The sequence below is a fragment of the Pelophylax lessonae genome (assembly GCF_965119305.1).
Source record: "Pelophylax lessonae genome assembly, chromosome: 2".
NCBI lineage: Eukaryota > Metazoa > Chordata > Amphibia > Anura > Ranidae > Pelophylax > Pelophylax lessonae.
Window position 1 is genome coordinate 336,661,569 of NC_138769.1, and position 18,168 is coordinate 336,679,736.

An 18,168-nucleotide genomic window follows, 5' to 3' on the forward strand; every position below is an offset into this window, starting at 1 on the left:
CCTATTTGCAGACTGGGCTATATAAAGTAATGATCATTTTATTTGTGTTTTTCCCTCTTTTGTGTTCAAGCTGCATGCACCAGACATTATTTGCAGTAAAGATGCCTAAAAATAGCTTACAAATGGAGAAGTGATATAAAAAAAAACTCAGGCACACTAACCGTTTAAGGCATGGTCAGGAATTGTGTAGTGTTCACTGTACTCTGTGAATGAAGATGTAGTAAAGTATAGGCCAATGGCTGCCTAGAGGGGTCTGGATCAATTATTGTAAAGAAAAAAGAAAGATTAATTTTATCCAACAAAGGATTTAACATAAATGCAGAATTTTAACTAGAAGTAGAAATACTCTCAATCAAGCTGAATGTCATTTCTGTGGCAGTGTATGTTGTTGTCGATCTCCCTGTGGATAGAGACTGAATGTAATAGTCCAAGGGGAGTTTTGTGAATTTGCAACAAAGGTATCAGCCAATCGGAAAACACTCCTTGGCCCAACTTTAAAGAATGCAACATCGTGAATGGCCAATATCATGACCTGAGATTTTTTTTTTTTTACATCCATTGTACGTGGTAAAAATTATTTCTAGAACAAGGGGATGGGAAACGGGGTTATACTGTAATAGAGCATTTTTGTATGTACAGTATGTAATTCACTAGGATTTTAGCATTAAAAATTTGCTTCTTAAAATCTGTTCTGAATGTGTTCTGGATCTCAAAGCACAGACTTTAAAGCCAAAAGCTGACGTAACATAAGCATCAAGCAAAGACAAAATAATTCATTTAAAGCAAATAAAAGCATCTTTGCCAATGATTCTTACGCAATGTTGCAGTAATGTATCTTCCTAATTTTATAATTATTTCTGTGATGTATCCATTAAGGACAATAAAAAACTGAAACAATTTGAAATTACTTTTAGCGTTTTTGTTTTTTATCCTTATCACACGGAGTGAGCATTAAGAATAGGTACACTGATCTGTTTGGAGCATCTGCTGATCAAATACAATGCCATAGGAATAGGAATTGCAGCTGGACACATACTCCTGAGAAGTCTGAAAATCTTCTAAATCTTCAGTATGGAAAATCAGAAACTTTACATTTGGAAATTAAATTTGTTTATATTGGATCTAGAGCACTACAAGTATCATTACAGCTTCAGGCTGAGTTAAAGATCTTCTGTGCTCATATTAAAGCATGGAGCCATTACATGTTTCCAAATCATTAAGTCACAATATGGCACAGGGGTGCAAATCTATAAGAAAATTTCTAAAAATTTACTTTTATATACATTGAAGACATATTTAGTGCTTTAACCATGTATGACTTTGAAATTAAGCATTTGGACCTCTTCACATTTTAATATGTATGTATAAGCTAATTAAATACTGATTTCAATTAGAATTTTGATTTTGAACAACTATAATGAGAAAGTGCTAAGACCCATTTTCCTTGGTTTGTGTTTTAGTAAAGTGCATCAGATCTGTCATATAAGAAGAACCATTTCATATACGGTAAATGTAACAAGCTAACACACCAATAGCTTACATTTACAGACTTAAACTATCGGTGTGTTCTCTTCTTATATTTAAATCTTAGAAAACCAAAGCCTAAGAAATCCATTCAATTTATATCAAGTCAATTAGGCATGTGCACTACATTGTTTGTAATTGTAAAGGAGAATGGGCAATCAGAATTTGATTATATTGACCAGTTTTGGACTGTTAAACTGCTATCATTACAGAAATTCAATGCATATATCTTAATGCTGTGCAGTAGGGATACACTATTTCATGTATTTACCTTATCTTATAATGTTAACATATGATCTTAAAAAAAATGTATGTACAGTATATATATGATCCTACTGCAGACTAGTTTATTTGTTGGCGAGATACAGAAAACAAAGCATTGAGCAAGGTATGTGCTACCACCATATGTAGAAAACATCAGAATATTTAGCCATACTGTACAAAGACATAACAGCCTACTATCTTTCATACTGCTTGTTGCCAATGACATCTGTCACTGTAAGTAAAAATTGTAAATTGTATTCAAAACATTCTCAAAATCAAACCTTTGAGTAGGTTTGAACCAATGATGTGCTATTTCGATCTACCTCAAGAAGCAGGCAGCTCTAGATCGCATGGTCTGTGAAATATTACATTGTTGTCGGAGGTAATGGTGCCCACTAGTTCTCCAAATTGTTCACTTGTTTATGTGCATGCCTTTCAGTCTCCGTTCTGCTGCAAGGTACTCAGTAATACAATTATTTACTCCACATCTCCACTCATTCCAACAAGCTTGCTACTGTAGGTAGAGCAGAGCAGCATATGACTTCACTAGACTGTGTGTGTACATAACTACTTCAATGCCGGGCAATTTTAATCCCTTCCTGCACAGGCCAGTCTTCAGCTTTCAGTGCTGTTACACTTTTAATTTTTTTTTTTCACACAAATAAAGCTTTCTTTTGGTGGTATTTATTCACCACTGGGGTTTTTTATTTATTTTTTTACTAAATAAACGAAAAAGCCTGGAAATTTTGGAAAAAAAACAAATTTTTCTTAGTTTCTGTTGTAAAATTTTGCAAATAAATAATCTTTCTTCTAAAATTTAGGCCAAACTGTAATCTGCTATATTTCCTATGGTGAAAGCAACCTAAATCAGTGCATGTTATTTAGTCTGTCGGAAAGTATTAGAGTCCACAAACTATGGTATATATATCTGCACATTGATCAATCCCAATGTATTTTTATGTGACCATGCATCTCTTCTTCCTGATAGTAGGGGGGGGGCAGGTTGACAGGACACTGTGCAGACACACAGGGGTTGACTTACTAAAACTGGAGAGTGAAAAATCTTGTACATAGTAGCCAATCAGCTTCTAACTTCAGCTTGTTCAATTAAGCTTTGACAAATAACCTGGAAGCAGATGGTTTCTATTCAGAGCTGCATCAGGTTTTGCACTCTCCAGTTTTAGTAAATCAACTCCAAAGTGTGCCTGTATTCCACAGTCTGTTCAGCCTCAGGCAAGATGCAGACTGTGCTTGAGCAGGGGGTGCACGTTCAAGAGCAGGCTGTAATTGGGAGGAGGTTTGTGCCAGAGGCTGGCTGTGATTGGTTGTTGTGTGTGGGGGCTGAACAAACTACCCAGTACAGGCAAGCCGTGTATCTGCACAGTGTCCTGTAGCTCTGAATGGGCAGCCAAAAGATAAAAAAATTACCACACTAATACAGATCAGCTTCTGTGTTTTGTGTGGTCAGTGAACAATCACCTCGAAAAACAGCCCATGTAGTTTAACCTCTTCACGCCGGCCGAACACACATATGCGGCCTCTCGGCATGTAGGCCTTCATGCCGACAGATATATGGGGCCCTGTTTAAAACACTTACCGCGCTGAGAGTGCGCTCCCTGGGCAAATGCTGTAAACATGCCATTTAAAAATAGGTAAAAGGTGTAAGTCATGGTATGTGTAACATAGGAAGACGAGAGGTATGTGTATATTTATATATGAGAAAAAGTTCCAACATACTTGTGATGATAACTGTCTGTTGATAAGTTTGATAGCCCATGGCCATGCTTTACTGAAACAGAGGCCTGCATTTCTGCTCTTGTGTGTGTATGTATATATATATTATATATACAGTGGGTACGGAAAGTATTCAGACCCCCTTAAATTTTTCACTCTTTGTTATATTGCAGCCATTTGCTAAAATCATTTAAGTTCATTCTTCTTCCTCATGAATGTACACATAGCACCCCATACTGACAGAAAAACACAGAATTGTTGACATTGTTGCAGATTTATTAAAAAAGAAAAACTGAAATATCACATGGTCCTAAGTATTCAGACCCTTTGCTCAGTATTTAGTAGAAGCCCCCTTTTAAACTAATACAGCCAGGAGTCTTTTTGGGAAGATGCAACAAGTCTTTCACACCTGGATTTGGGGATCCTCTGCCATTCCTCCTTGCAGATCCTCTCCAGTTCTGTCAGGTTGGATGGTAAACGTTGGTGGACAGCCATTTTTAGGTCTCTCCAGAGATGCTCAATTGGGTTTAAGTCAGGGCTCTGGCTGGGCCATTTAAGAACAGTCACGGAGTTGTTGTGAAGCCACTCCTTCGTTATTTTAGCTGTGTGCTTAGGGTCATTGTCTTGTTGGAAGGTAAACCTTCGGCCCAGTCTGAGGTCCAGAGCACTCTGGAGAAGGTTTTTGTCCAGGATATCCCTGTACTTGGCCGCATTCATCTTTCCCTCGATTGCAACCAGTCGTCCTGTCCCTGCAGCTGAAAAACACCCCCACAGCATGATGCTGCCACCACCATGCTTCACTGTTGGGACTGTATTGGACAGGTGATGAGCAGTGCCTGGTTTTCTCCACACATACCGCTTAGAATTAAGGCCAAAAAGTTCTATTTTGGTCACATCAGACCAGAGAATCTTATTTCTCACCATCTTGGAGTCCTTCAGGTGTTTTTTAGCAAACTCCAAGCGGGCTTTCATGTGTCTTACACTGAGGAGAGGCTTCCGTCGGGCCACTCTGCCATAAAGCCCCGACTGGTGGAGGGCTGCAGTGATGGTTCACTTTCTACAACTTTCTCCCATCTCCTGACTGCATCTCTGGAGCTCAGCCACAGTGATCTTTGGGTTCCTCTTTACCTCTCTCACCAAGGCTCTTCTCCCCCGATAGCTCAGTTTGGCCGGACGGCCAGCTCTAGGAAGGGTTCTGGTCGTCCCAAACGTCTTCCATTTGAGGATTATGGAGGCCACTGTGCTCTTAGGAACCTTAAGTGCAGCAGAAATCTTTTTGTAACCTTGGCCAGATCTCTGCCTTTGCCACAATTCTGTCTCTGAGCTCTTCAGGCAGTTCCTTTGACCTCATGATTCTCAATTGCTCTGACATGCATTGTGATCTGGAAGGTCTTATATAGACAGGTGTGTGGCTTTCCTAATCAAGTCCAATCAGTATAATCAAACACAGCTGGACTCAAATGAAGGTGTAGAACCATCTCAAGGATGATCAGAAGAAATGGAAAGCACCCGAGTTAAATATATGAGTGTCACGGCAAAGGGTCTGAATACTTAGGACCATGTGATATTTCAGTTTTTCTTTTTTAATAAATTTGCAACAATGTCAACAATTCTGGGTTTTTCCGTCAATATGGGGAGCTGTGTATACATTCATGAGGAAGAAGAATGAACTTAAATGATTTTAGCAAATGACTGCAATATAACAAAGAGTGAAAAATTTAAGGGGGCCTGAATACTTTCCGTACCCACTGTATATATATATATATATATATATATATATATATATATATATATATATATATATATATATAGTTTAATGACAGTGTCCTTCCAAGTAATATGGTGCAAAAGTAAGAAAAGAATGCAAGTTGCATGTGTACAGTACATCCTTCTCAAGTCCTCTGTCAGGAAGAGCAGTAGTGGGAAATTACTGGGAAATAAGGCTGAGAGCTAATTAACAGCTCATGCAATTAGCGGCATGTCAGCCTGCCAGGGGCTAATTAACTGGTTTGGAAAATTACCACAAGACGTGTTGGGAAGAAAAAAAAAACCTTACTCAGTATCAGTGTAGATAGCTCCGATTGTCTACAGCATAGCCTTTCACTATAATTGTAAAGTCACTCGGCATCATTCTGTTGTATGAAATGTTTCTTAGCAATGCATACACATTTGCTTCACTCTGCAAGGAAGCTTTATTACCATTGTATGGATGCTCATCAATATTTAAATATATGCAATGTTATTCCCTAAAGAGGAAGTATAAGTATGCACTTTAAAAAGCTTTATTTTGTGTTTAAACTGTAGTTCTGTCTTCATTTTTTCAGTTTCTCGTGAATCATAAATGCTCATTTGTTTACCTTACAGGGATGATGCTGTTCTGACATTTGTGTAAGCGGTAAATGGATCAATATTTTTTATAGTTTGGGAATACTATAGATTATTATTATTTGAAAGCTATCTTTAATAAGAACATTCCTTTTTGTACATAAACAACAGGTATTCCGCTTCATATCTGCCTGCTATTTTTAAAAGTAGGCCACTTTATCAACTTTGCATAGCATTTATCATACATACACTATATCATGTATATTTCTCTGTCGTTCATTGAAGGGCACAGCTCCTGATATTCACAACTATTGGGTTATACTGCCCCCTACAGGAGTAGGACAGTAGGCAGAAAATAATTTTGGCTACACCTATGGGGCAGTCCCAGAGGGTATACTCCCTCTCTCTGCTAAAGCCACTCCAGTTTTTTTTCCTGCCTAGTCAGGAGTAATGTCCTAGGTCCTTGCTGGGATTTTTGGTCCTGGCAAACATTTTTTCTTTTTAGATCAAAATTTTTTCTCCTGTATTTTTCCTGTGAGATCTACAATCAACTGCCGGACTGGGCGAGGGGCTGGATAATCTAGATCCAGTGGTCACCCCAGTCTGTCCAGCGAGCACACGCAGACCTCAGCTTCGCACTAGGTCAGCCGAGACATAGCCCCACTGGATGGGGGCTGACCTGCAAGTTCAATACGTTGCGAGGTCACATACGATTCAGTCTCAACCCCAGTCGCAGCCTTCCTCCTGGCCAACAGCCCCCCATTTAGATGAAGAGGGGTTCTGTCTGGTGCGGTGCCTGCCTGGTTCCTGGTATGGTGAGTAGCTGTCCCCCCTCTCCCCCTGGAGGGTTTAGGGGTGGACGTGGGCCCCTCTTGGGACGGTTGGACACTTGGGTTCCCCTCCTTCCCGCAGGCACCCCCCGCTAAGTCCCTCACCTGACCCCCCCTCCATATACGCTGGGGCTGTTTGGGTGGTCTGGCCACTGTTCCTGGGGTGGGGGTAGGGCATTTACTAGCAATTGGTGCCGGGGGGGTGTGCCGCCGGCGACCGGACGATCAACTTTGTGGGGGGGTTGTACCTGGTAGGGGCTCCTGCCAGGGCCGTGGGGGCCTGGATCTGTCCTTGAGGCCTGCTCTCCCTCCTGGGTCCCTGTATGCCGCGCTGGGGCTGCCACTTTGTTGTAGCCTGTGTATTCCGATACATGTCGGCTATGTTTGTGTAGTCCGGTGGCCATTTTGCTCTGGTTTCCATTGAAGACAGCAAAGGCCATGAAAGTGGAACCCTGTGGGTGGCGATTTCGGTGGTGGGAGCCCCGCCTCATCACCTGGTGCTGACTCTTGGATGGTTATACTTCCTGATCGCCGCATGTGTAGTGCATTATCCTTGTGGCTGCAGGCACTTGTTTCTGCGGGTGGTGAGTCTGGTGGTGTTCTTTCCCTCTCTGCTGAGGATCGCTTGGTGCTTTGTGCCTGGTGACCGGGTGTTGCTGCCAGCGCGGTGGGGGTTGTCCCTTAGCAGTGTTTTACACCTTTTGTGGGGTCCCCCTGGTGACTCATGGAGTCTTTGGAGCACATTTCCCCACTGATCACCTCTCTGAGGCTGCGGGTCCCTCCAGGTCCTAACCATCCATCCATACACTGATGGCGGTCCTGGAGTCCCTTTCGTTCCGAATGGAGGTGGCTTTCTAGCAAAAGGGTAGCAAAAAGCACCCCCCCCCCCCGCCTGTCCCTGCCTCATCTTTTTCATCAGATCCTGAATCTGATTCGCCCACCGCGGAGGTATGTCACCCTGCTGGGTCTGCAACCACACGCCTGGAATCCTCTGATAGTGAGGATGATTCCTCCACGTATGCGCCCGCGCACAAAAAGGCACTGATGGATGCACTTGTTGTATCTGTGCATGAAGCCCTAAAGATGGAGGACATAGCTAAAGCTGCAACGGAGGCACAGGTACCCTTTGGCACTAACAAGCCATCCAGATCGGCAAAGGTGTTTCCTTTCCCTGCTATTTTTACAGAATTGTTGCTAAAGAGCGGAGATGATCTAAGCGTCCCTGTGGGGTTCCTAAGCGCTTTACTAGGTGTTACCCCTATGAGGAGTCCCTTCTTAAGATGTGGACTGTGCCACTGGTGGTGGACCCTCTGCTTTCCAGATTAAACAAGGCAACCATTATTGCAGTTGAAGAGTCCCCGGTCTTTAAGGATCCAACTTGTGCCTGTCCCCAGACCGCTTACAGGGACTGATTGGGGTGGTAAAAGACTTGTTCCTTCAAGGGATGATTGTCCTGTTCTGACTTCGGGAACGTTTTCAAGGTTTTAACTCAAACCTTTTCACAGTCCCCAGGAAGGAAGGTAAAGTGCATCCAATCCTAGACCTCAAGGCGCTCAACTGCTTTGTGCGGGTACAGAAGTTCAGAATGAAGTCCATTGGAACTGTGGTGGCATCCCCGCGTCAGCAGGATTTCCTCACCTTTTTTAAATGTCAAGGATGCTTACCTTCACATTCCAATATGTGCCAGTCACCAGTGTTTTCTCCGCTTTGCTGTGGGAGAGAAGCATTATCAGTTTGTGGCATTATCGTTTGGTCTCGCCTCTGCTCCTCAGGTTTTCACAAAAATGTTAGCCCCAGTGCTATCTTTGCTACGCCAACGGGGGATCGTGGTACTGGGCTACTTGGACAATCTCCTTCCGCAAGCGAAATCTCCCTCTGCTCTGGTGGAAAACCTGGAGTTCATAATACGAACCCTGCTGGTCTACCGATCAATGTCCTGGAACTGCGAGCGATCAGAATGTGTCTGGATCATTGGATGGATCGTCTTCAGGGTTGTCCAGTGCGCATTCAATTGGACAATGCCATGGCCGTGGCTTATGTGAATCACCAAGGGGGCACAAGAAGTGTCCTGGCGGCTCTGGCACAGCCGATGACTGATCAGAGTACCGGCTCACTGCCAGTACCATGTGACTGCTGTGAAGAATCACAGCAGCTCACATGACAGTTGTACACAATCAATGGCATTCTTTTATGCCAACCAATGTGCACAATTGTGTTGCTAACTGTGATTGGTCAATTGATTGATTGATTGATCACATGATACAGACAGGACCAGTCACAGCCCATCTGTACCATGTGATTAGTTTTGACCAATCACAGCTAATCACAACAAAATAGACTGAATGATTCAGTTATATTCAGCAAAGTGCTTGCTTAACCACTTCAGCATCGGAAGATTTTACCCCCTTAATGACCAGGCCATTTTTTGAGATTCGGCACTGCGTTACTTGCGTAACTAAAAATTGTGTGGTTGTGCAACACTGTACCCAAATACAATTGATATCCTTTTTTTCCCACAAATAGAGCTTTATTTTGGTGGTATTTGATCACCTCTCTGGTTTTTAGATTTTGCGCTATAAACAAAAAAAGAGCGACAATTTTGAAAAAAACACAATATTTTTTACTTTCTGCTATAAAACATTCCCAATAAAATTTTTTTTTAAAAAATCAAATTTTTTTATTAGTTTAGGCCAATTTGTATTCTGCTACATATTTTTGGTAAAAAAAATCCCAAAAAGCGTATTTTAATTGGTTTGCGCAAAAGTTATCGCGTTTTCAAACTATGGGATATACTTTCGGACTTTTTTGTTTTGTTTTTATTATTAATGGTGGTGATCAACGATTTTTAGCGGGACTGCGACGTTGCGGCAGACAAAATCTGACACTAAATGACACTTTTTGGGGACCAGTGACATTAACCACTTGCCGACTGCCGCACGACTATTTACTGTGGCAGTCAGCCTCTCCTGGGCAAAGTGACGCAGTACTACGTCGCTCGCCCACAAGCCTGTAGGGGGCGAGCGTGCGCCGCTGGCAGCACGCATCCGGCCCCAGCTCGTTCCCTGCTTAGCCAGGGCGTGGGACCCACGGAGAGGGAGAAAGACGGACTGCTGATGTAAACACAGCCATCTGTCATTCTCCCTGAAGTATTGACAGAGGCTATGCGATCCTGCTATGTAGGATCGTATGTCTCTGTGATTACTTCACTAGCCACTCCCCCTAACATTTAGAACCACGCCCCTAGGGACACACTTAACCCCTTGATCACCAATAAAGTTCACCCCTTCCATGCCAGTGTAATTTTTACAGTAACAGTGCATTTTTATAGCACTGATTACTGTAGTAATGTCACTGGTAGCCCCAAAAATGTCAGTCAGGGGTCCGATCTGTCCGCCACAATGTCGCAGTCCCGCAATAAAAATCGCAGATGGCCGCCATTACTAGTTAAAAAAAACAATAAAAACTACATAAATCTTTCCCGTATTTAGTAAACGCAATAACTTTTGGGCAAACCAATCAAAATACACTTATTGCGATTTTTTTTTAACAAAAATATGTAGCAGAAAACAAATTGCCCTAAAATGTTAAAAAATTTTGATTTTTAAATTTTTTTTGAGAATTTCATATAAAAAAATGTGAAAAATATTGTTATTTTTTCAAAATTGTCGCGTTTTTTTGTTTATAGCGCAAAAAATAAAAATCACACAGGGGATCAAATATCACCAAAAGAAAGCTCTGTTTGTGGGGAAAAAAATTACGCCAATTTCATTTGGGTACAGTGTCGCATGACCGCGGAATTGTCCGTTAAAATCACGCAGTGCCGAATCGCAAAATAGGGCCTGGTCTTTGAGCAGCCTAATCCTCCAGGGCTTAAGTGGTTAATACAGTAATCAGTGCTAAATAATATGCACTGTTACTGTATAAATGACACCAGCAGGGAAAGGGGTTAATACTGGGGGTTATCAATGGGTTAAATGTAAGACTAAATGTGCTTGCTAACTGTGTGTGTGTGTGTGTGTTTGGGGGGGGGGGGGGGGATCGTAAAAAGGGAAAAATATGTAATTAAAAAAGCAAATTATAACATTTTTTTTTGTACTGTCACCAGTCAGTGTCCCTGATCATCACCAGACCAGGTATATGATGATGCTGTACTGCACTGGTCTGTGGACTACTTTCCAAAGAGGGTTCATCTTTGGGGTATTTCTACTATCCTGACATTTTAGGGCCTCAAGAAATGAGATCATTAGTACATCAGGATTGATCAATTTTCATATATACCAAAGTTTGTGGACTCTCAAACTTTCACACATACTAAATAATATACACTGGTTTGGGTTATTTTCACCAATGAAATGTAGCAGAATACATTTTGGCCTAATTTAATGAAGAACAGTTATTTATTTGAAAAAATTTATAATAGAAATGAAGAAAAACTAATTTTTTTTCAAAATGTTCAGTCTTTTTGAGTTTATTTAGTACAGAATAAAACAACCAGTGGTGATTAAAAACCACCAGAAGAGACCTCTTTTTGTGTGAACAAAATTATAAAACTTAGTTTGGGTACAGCGTTGCATGACCGCACAATTGTCATTCAAAGTGCGACAACACTGAAAGCTGAAAATTGGCCTTTGCAGGAAGGGGGTAAAAGTGCCCGTTATTGAAGTGGTAAAGAAAGTATCCTTCCTTGGCATGAGTAACATACTGCAGATCCTTCCTTATGTATCCATGCCATGCCTTAATGTTGACCTCCAGGCAAAAGGAAGACTTTCTTAAAACCTGTGAGTGAAAAAGTACAAAAAAACTAAAGTAATTATTTACTTACCAACTAATCCAACTTTAAAATCCTGTGGTGTCATTATAGAATCTATCATACTCCTTAAGAGCAGCAGCCAATGAAAGAGCAGGCAGGGGTCTTTGCCAGACTATAACTCACAGGGCTGAGCTGGCTTTGTGAGTTGCTACTAGTGTGGGAGGTATGTGGGTTGCTACATTGGCTGTGACAGAGGAGCAGAGAACTCCCATGTCATTGCTGTAGAATTGGTATAGGCGGGTAAGTGAAGCCTCATTATGCTACTGTAGGCACTGTACTGCTGCAAGTACAACACAGGTAGAGGTAAAAATAAGTGGATTGAAAAGGGACAGAGAAGTTTTCTAAACCCCTAACTGCAATTTTTTTTAGCAACAGTTGACTACCAGATCCCAAGACTTTCCTTGAAAACACTCTTGACCACTACAAAATAGCATTACAGTGGGAACCTTTCCGTGAGACCTCCTCAGACTTTACATCATTCACGTAAGTGCTGCAAAAGTTATTACATAACATTTGCAGGTACAAGCAATGCTGAGAATGGGCAACACCACAATGCAAACCAAAAATGTTGCCCAACATAGGCAACATTTCCTTTGTTGTACATACACTGGGGGGCCGACAATTTGAAACAGTCGCTTCTTATTTATTGACCTGCCATGAGGAGAAAGTGAGGTAAGAACCAGAACTGACTTTCCAACACAACTGAATAATACACTTTCAGCCATGTAGTCTGTATTTGCATCTGTACTTGCATTTGTATTTGCAGTCTGATTGTAGTGTCTAAAAGTATAATGTAATAAATACTAAAACCAAGGAATGTCCAGCATAAAATCACATTCAGCAGCGCTTGATATGTCTTCAACATATCATGATCATATAGTCCTCATATGAGAGTGGTATACCGCCAAAACAGTCTCTATTCAAGGCAAAAACCAGCTATTCCTCAAATATTCGGTGTTCCTGGTGCTCAGAGATAAAAAATCCAGCATTAACCTTCACCACACCATCAGTGACCCCTTAAGAATGGGCATTCACCAGAAGTAACATGGTAATATGCCTGTAAGCATTGGTTGCTTGAACCCTTGACAATCCGGACCACCTCCGCTCTCACCAGAAGAACTCCGCTCTCCAGTCTCAGTCAGGGATCAGCTCATACTAGTGAGAGCTCTGCCAGAAATTCCCCGCCATCAAACCTCAACCGGCAGCGACACGTCTGAGGTCACCAGGAACACGAATATTTGAGGAATAGCTGGTTTTTGCCTTGAATAGAGACTGTTTTGGCGGTATACCACTCTCATATGAGGACTATATGATCATGATATGTTAAAGACATATCAAGCGCTGCTGAATGTGATTTTATGCTGGACATTCCTTGGTTTTAGTATTTATTACATTATACTTTTAGACTGCTTCTCTTTTACAGCGGCTGCGATCAGTAATATTTTATGATATTTTATACCTGGTTATATCTGTGACAGTGTGGTTTTACCCTCAGAATTTTAAGCGCTGGGCGAGTGTTTGTTAACCCCCCTGTGTTTTTTCAACCACTTTTTACTGATTGTAGTGTCCTTTACATTTTGTAAAGTTGTGTTAAAGCCTATGTGATAGGGTGTGCATTGAATATATTGTTTAGTTTTGCCCATGTAATATCTAGCTGATAAAACAAAAAAAAAAAAATTGTACAATTAAAATGGAATGTGTGTGACCATCATAACATTTAATACCCATATACTGTATGTCTTCTTTTGAGCAATTTTCTTACATCTTGATTGTAAAATGTTTTAAGTTTAGTAGATTGTGCACTCAGTTTGTGTCTGGCATTAATAAATAGCATATGCTGAAGTTGCTGTGCTTACTTACGTATCCTTGATGTAAAACTAAAGGTAAAATGTATTTTTCATTTTGCATAGAGTAAGGGTTTGTTGTATCACGGCCACGTGATTGTTTACATTATTGGGGTTGTATCCGATATGTGCAAAGATAGATTTCCCAAATACATACAAGTATAACATTTATTAAAAGTAATGTCAAATACAGATAAAGATAAAGAAAATATAACAATAATACTTAACTAAAGATGCTGTTTCGCCTCAGAGCCCCATCTGCGTATGCAGCGTGGTCATTGATCAGATTCAGACACATGCCTAATGGCAGCTCTGATGTGAGACTACATTATTCCACTTTGGGCTGTGGTAGATACAGGCTAGTATGTGAGTAAATAAACAATCAAAGTTGTTTGGACAGTGAGATCACCTTTTAGGGGGGGTAGTGGGCTGGTCATCCTACATTTCTCAAGCCTTAAGTCAATTAAGGTAAAGCCATACATATGTCTTTATATGGCTTCGTGACCAAGATTTGGAGGCTTAGAATTCATTAGTGAGCCACATTATTATTAAAGGAAATATGTAATATGCAATTTACCCATCACTCCACCCCCTGGCTCACAAATATAAAGTAATGCCTTCAACTGTACATAAAGGCAACATCACTAATAAAAGTAAAATGCCTATTTATTGGAAACCAAGAGGAATTATTGTGTTCTTCCACCCCCATGGTTACATTTACCACTGACAAAACAACATGCATTCATCATGTCTTCATACAAGTACCATGTCCTCAACATTAGCTAGCTACAAACAAAACATGAATTGCTCACTTTTAGATTCGGACATACACACATATCTTACATTACTGCAATCTGAGCATCAGCTCATTGTTTTCAAACCAAAAAAAGCTCATTGTTCTGAAACTTGCCTACAGTCCAGAGTCCAACGCTTTTTACTTTTACAAATTAAAGCTTCCTGATAAAACAACCTTTCCACTTTTATATCAGTCTCTCTCCCAATTTATTAAACTAAAACAAAATCACAAGTCAACTCAGAATAGGCTTGCACAGGCATCTCAATTTAGCCAGCTTTGTATCTGATACATTTTCTACACTTTCTGAATGTGCTATGGCTTAGAATACACAAACACATCATTAAACCCAGCACAAACAATCTAGCATGATTCCGCATCGTTATTTGTATCTCTTTGCTTACACATATTGTATCCCATCCTCATCATTATTTGTTGTATCATGGTCATGTGATAGTTAGCGTTTTTGGGGTTGTATTCGATATGTGCAAAAAGAGATCACACAAATTCTTATAAGTATAACATTTATTCAAAGTAATGACATATACAGACAAAGATAATGAAAATAGGGCGCCCTCAGTTGAAGTCCGTGATGATGAAACGCGTTAGTGCGTGAGCACGCGGTTACCTTGGTTACCGACATACCTCAGGCGTCACACCCGGAAGTCATCCGCCTTGGTACCCAGCGGTCTGTAACGAATGGTGTTGGACGATCGACAGTGCGGTAACTTCTGAATACAGTTTGTCACAACGTTTGTCATTATATTTAAGCATGTGAGTGTAATTCCTAGGAGCTTTGTGTTTTCCTTTTATCTTTGAAAATAAATGAAAAACGGGGTTACGCTATGTGCTTGTGACATTCATTTTTGCATGTACGTCTTGGTGAGTGGTCAAGCAGTCCATGTTTCTGTTGGAGAGGATACCATACTGACTCCGGTTTTGAGGACCTTGCAGTGATTTTTATTTGAGCCACTGTCGGTAAGTGCCAGTATTTCCATTTGGGCGTGCACTGTGGTGAGGTGGAGGTCTTGAATCCTGTTACCTGCATGTGGTTGTGCTGCACTTCAACGGACTTTCATTAGGACTGTTGTCACCTGGATCATATTTAGAAACAATAGTGGTTCACTTACCAACGATTGTATTTATTTACATGCGTTATCGGTGTATGTACAATATGCACCTTGAGCGCCGCTAGTGGACTCATGGGGAGTTTTATTCACATTTAAAACTTTTAAAGAGTGCACCTGTTTTTTATGTTTTTACACAGTATACAAGTGATCCATATAATTCAATACCACTATAACATAGCACCCGTCACGATTGGTCTTCACCTCCAGCACCCGCACCGGGCAGGCCCTGGAGATCAAGGTCGAGATGCCCCTTGAATAGGTGGAATAGGTAGCATGAAATGCATGAGCAATAAGTGGCCGTTTTAACACCCTTGTTTTGGGATCCATCAAATGTGTCTCCTGCAAAAGAAGGACGTCTGCCTTGGAGCGTTTATAATAGTCAAATACCAGAGACCTCTTAATCTTGGAGTTCATACCCCGCACATTCCAAGTCAAAAGTTTTAATGACATGTGGAAACGTAAAAGGGCACGAAGGAGCGAAGCCCCCCAAGAGGGGATTCCCCTCTAGGACTGTCCAATACCTAAAGAACGTGTAGGCAAGGAAAACCCCCGGGGGGCCCGCCTGGTCCACACCACCGCTGAAGTTTAACCAGAAGAAGATCCGACCACCATTGCTGAAAAGAAGACGATGCTGAGAAAATAAAAACAGTACAAAATGACCACAAAATCCCACCAAAAACAATTCCCCACCCAGCTCTCCGTCATAAAAAAGGGGCAGAGAGCTTTAGCCCAAAAACAATAACAGCCCAAAAAGGCATAACTATGCCAAAATGTCTCCGTCAGTTCAGAGTCCTAGTAAGAAAAAATGCCGGGGACACAAAAAAAAGAGAAAAAAACACAAAAAGAAAAAGTTCCAAAGCGGCGGCGCCAACACATAGGATATTAATGCAGGGACAGGAAAAAAAAAGGGGAAAAACTTCTTAGAAAACCACCCAGTCCATCATCAAGCTGTCAGGTCATCAGGCCAGCGACGACCCAGGAAAAGGATCACCAGTTACAAAGTCCAAACAGCTGTAGATAAAGGCATGGGTAAGCCCCGAACACAATCAGAAAATAGGTACTCCAGCCAGAACACATTCAGACAGGTCGTCCCAAGCCATCAAGCCAAGTGGAAGCCTCCTGAGGCGAGAGAAAAAAATTAGCTTTTCCTTCATGGATCACACGAAGTTTAGCAGGATAAAGCATGCTGTAACCAAACTGCCCGTCTCTGAGCCTGCGCTTACTGCATTAAAGGCCATGCGTAACTTCTGGGTTGCAGCTGAATAATCAGGATAGATAGAGATTTTTACTCCATTATATTGAAGGTCAGGAATAGTGCGTGCAGCTCGTAGAATATTTTCCTTATCCCTGAAGTGAAGGAATTTTGCCAGCATAGATCTTGGAGGGGCCCCCGGAGGGAGAGGGCGCATAGGAACCCAATGCGCTCTTTCTATGGCAAACAGGGGGGAGAGGTGATCCGCACCTATAGCAGACTTAATCCAAGTTTCCAAAAAATCATGTCTCCCCTCAGATTTTTCAGGAAAGCCAACAAAACGAAGATTATTTCTGCGCATCCTGTCCTCTAGATCCCCCAATTTGTCAGCATGGTCCTTCAGATCCTGCGGTTGCGTGCAAACCTCAGCCTGCAAGGGGTTAACCGTATCCTCAACATCACTAATACGCTGCTCAGCAGTAGAGATCCTAGCACAAATCTTCTGGACTTCATGTTTAACTATAGATAAGTCCAGCCGGACAGTCTCTATTTGAGTGGTCAGGGAAGTTTGACAAGTTTGAATAGCTTCCATTATATGTTGCAATGTAAGACCCTCAGTAACAGAGTCCCCCATCTCTGCAGCCCCATCCTGAGCCCCACCATTGTGAGAGACCCCCACATCCTATGTCCCCTCCGCATCCCAGGGATCCGGTCCCTCAAGCAGCCCAGGAGAGGGAGCAGAATGTCCCCTAGTCGACACAGAAGAGTCAGCAAAATGTTCCCATATGGTGGCGGGGGGTCGGGACTTCGGGGGGCGGATTGCCGGGCTTACTCGATGGTGCGGGGATCCCTGAGGACGGCAGTCCGGTGGGCCCCGACTTCTCCCTGGGTGGAAGCCCGGGCTGTGAAGAAGGTCCGGCGCCATCTTGGGAGGCCTCGTGGCCCGGGCTAGGCCGAAAGACCGCGGCCGATTTTGAGCCCTGAGGGCCAATTTTGACCATGGCGGTCAGTGCAGGACGTGGTAGGCAGGTGGTACCGGCAGAATAGAGGGTTCAATCGCCAGGATCTGTGCCAGGATCAGTGAAGGATCAACAGGTGCCGCCGGAGCTCCGGAGCCGCGCTGTTCACATCTCGGCCGCTAGCCACGTCCCCCACTTATGCATTTATACATGTTGTTGATCATATCCCCCCTTAATCTCCTCTTTTCAAGAGAAAATAAATTCAGTTTCTCTAATCTTTCCCCATAGCTGAGCTCACCCATGCCTCATATCAGTTTGGTTGCCTTTCTCTGCACTTTCTCCAGCTTCCCACTATCCTTTTTGTGAACTGGTGGCCAAAACTGAAGTGTGTATTCCAGATGAGGTCTTACTAATGATTTGTACAGGGGCAAAATTATATCTATCTTTCTCTCTGGAGTCTATACTCTTTATTCATTGTTCACATGCACCTGTGAGACTTTAGCTATAGCGCTTGGAATACAGGTGTGTTTTTTCCAGTCCATAAAGTGTCCCTAAAAATTAGAAACAATCATTTTAAAATTACAGAGCTCAATTCTTTTAGGATCCGTCAGTGTATGCTATCTTGTCCATGTGCTTTATTCACCTTTATAAACATTTCTGCACAATATAAGTTTTGAGCCATTGTGCATCATTTGGGGCTGTGTCAATACCATCCCCAATTTGAACATGAGTTCCCCCATGCTCCTTTGTATACACAGAGCTG